The sequence below is a fragment of the Gigantopelta aegis genome, unplaced genomic scaffold, assembly GCF_016097555.1.
Source record: "Gigantopelta aegis isolate Gae_Host unplaced genomic scaffold, Gae_host_genome ctg4503_pilon_pilon:::debris, whole genome shotgun sequence".
Taxonomy (NCBI): Eukaryota; Metazoa; Mollusca; class Gastropoda; order Neomphalida; family Peltospiridae; genus Gigantopelta; species Gigantopelta aegis.
Window position 1 is genome coordinate 20,291 of NW_024533899.1, and position 2,751 is coordinate 23,041.

The 2,751-nt window shown below is 37.9% G+C and overlaps 1 long non-coding RNA gene across 1 annotated transcript; it reads left to right on the forward strand.

Annotated features, from left to right (window-relative positions):
• Window positions 1-1,617: 1,617 nt before the first annotated feature.
• LOC121392790 lies at window positions 1,618-2,503 on the forward strand. The gene is made up of 2 exons (XR_005960543.1): window positions 1,618-1,738; window positions 1,966-2,503. It is a non-coding gene; the product is annotated as an uncharacterized LOC121392790 (long non-coding RNA).
• Window positions 2,504-2,751: the final 248 nt, after the last annotated feature.

The following is a 2,751-nucleotide window of genomic DNA, read 5'->3' on the forward strand; positions in this document are numbered from 1 at the left end:
AACCAGAGCGAGTAAGGCCATACCCTATACCATATAGTTTAACAAACGTGGTAAAAGATGAGATAGAACAGATGCTAGAGTTGGATGTGATAGAGAAAACGAAATCATCTTATGCAAGTCCAATTGTGTTAGTGAAGAAAACCGATGGATCTTACAGATTTTGCACCGATTATAGACGTTTAAATCAAATAGTCGCATACGATGCTGAACCAATTCCAAACATTGATGAATTAATGAGCAACATTTGAACAGCAAAATTCTTTACGAAATTAGATCTCTGCAAAGGATATTGGCAACTCCCAGTGGAAGAGGAATCCCGGGATGCAACTGCATTCATTACACCACATGGTCTGTATAGATGGAAAGTAATGCCGTTTGGAATAATGAGCGCACCAGCAGTATTTTCACGCATGATGAGAATTTATTGCAAGGTATGGAAAATGTACTAAATTATATTGATGACATTTTGATATACAGTGAGACCTAGAAAGATCACTTGGAGTTGTAGAAGAAGTGTTTAAAAGGTTAAAAGATGCTAATCGAACAGCAAAACCTAGGAAATGCTTCGCTGGACATACGACTTTACAATTCTTGGGACATGTAGTTGGAAATGGAGAAATAGGACCAGAGGAAAAGAAAGTTAGGAAAATCATGGGAATATCAAGACCGCAAAACAAAAAGGAGTTAAGATCATTCTTGGGTTTAATCGGTTATTATCGAAAATTTGTTCCACGTTTTTCAGAGATAGCAGTACCCTTGACCAATATAACAAAGGATAGTCAGGTATTATGTTGGACAGAGGAAACGATTTCGGCCTTTCAGGAATTGAAGGACAAAATGTCGAAAGCACCAATCTTAAAGTTACCAAAGTTGGGAGAACACTTCACAATGCGAACTGATGCGTCAGGTAAAGGGTTGGGTGCGGTATTGATGCAGGAGAGTGAAGGTGAGTTATTTCCAGTATTATACATCAGTCGCAAGTTGAAGGAGAGAGAAAAGAGATATGCAACCATTGAGATAGAGTGCTTAGCGATTGTGTGGGCAATAGGTAAGTTTGCTCAGTATGTGCATGGTACCGATTTTACTTTAGAAACGGACCATCGAGCATTGACATGGCTTCAGAAATCAAAGTTCGAAAACGCAAGAGTAACTAGGTGGGCGTTGGCTCTGCAACCCTACAGTTTGGATGTAAGAGTATACAAGGCAAAGACAACCTGTGTGCAGATCTGTTAAGTAGATGTGGTGATAATGAGGATGTGGAATAGTAGAGCTGTCGGGGGGGGGGGGGGGGGGGGGGGAGATGTAGAAACGTGAGAGTAACTTTGACGTACTGTGACTTGTGATTGTTTATTTGTTATAATTTTATTCGGTGAAGTAAAATTTTAAGTAGGGGTGTGTGTCACAAGTCAAGGGTACTAATATAAGAACCATATTATATTTTAGAACATTTATTGTAAATACTTGGGTAATTGAGAATTATTGTTGAACTGTGTGTCATAGCTTGCTAAGGCAAACTATATTTGTATACTGTAATCACTAGCAAAGGAGTTTGTAAAGAACTTGGGCTTGGGCTTACATTGGTGAACACTTTTGTTTGTGAGTGAAGGCATGCACAGAGGGGATATAGTTGGGAGATGTAATGAGTTGTGGGCAGTCACATAACGTTCTTGAGAGAGAAACTGTGTGTTAAGATATTGTGAAATATTTTATTCTGTATAACTCTGGGTTGATGACAACCGTAAGTAGATTTTATTTGTTTGTTGTATAACTGTGGTATACTATTGTGTATATGTGTTAGTGGTTGTATGTAACGTCTTTGCAAAACAAAAGTCTTAGGTAAATCTGATTTATGTAATATTTAAGACACTTGTGAAGTGCGGACATTATATTAAGAGAAAATTGTCTAACATCTGATATGGTAATATAAATATTACATGGTTTTGATTAGGGTATATTGTATTTCAGTGTATTTGTGTATTGGGTCCTGGTGATGACGAACGTAGATGATGTATTCTGGGAGTTGGCGAAGAGTGAGTCTGGTGAATGGCGGTGGTGATAATGGTGAACAGAGAAGATGATCAGTGAATGATCGTGACGAGGGTGTCAATGATTTTGGTGAACGGAGTTGATCAGTGAATGACCGTGACGAGGGGGTTAGTGATTCTGGTGAACGACAGGGGTATTAATGGTAAACGACAACGGTGATCAGTGAATGATCATTATGAGGTGTGATGATTCTAGTGAATGATAATGGGGAATGGTGAAGATGATCAGTGAATGATCATGACAAAGGTGATGATGAGGGTGACTTATGATGATGAATTGTGAAATGTGATGAATAGTGGAAGACAGACATTTTAGTATTATTTTTTGGTTAAAAGATTTTTACTCTATTTAATATTGATTCATAGTTTAATTTACATGTGATATGTGTTACATGCGTGAAAGTGCAATATGTATTGGTTGGGAGGGAAGTGTTATGTAAATAAATGTGTATGAATGATTCCTGAGTTGTCGTCTTGTTTCTTTTGGGATACCGACCCGTGACAATGTCTGTGATGCACTTTTCCTACATTAATCAGTGTATCACGTTTTACCATGTTTATTTCGTATTTATAATTATTTCACTCAAGCTTCACTTTCTTGTTTTACCGGGAAAACCCCCACAGTGAATGAGGTATCGTGATACATTTCCTAGTGCGTGTTATGTATCGTGATACGTATCGTACCGCAGGTTATGTATCGTGATAC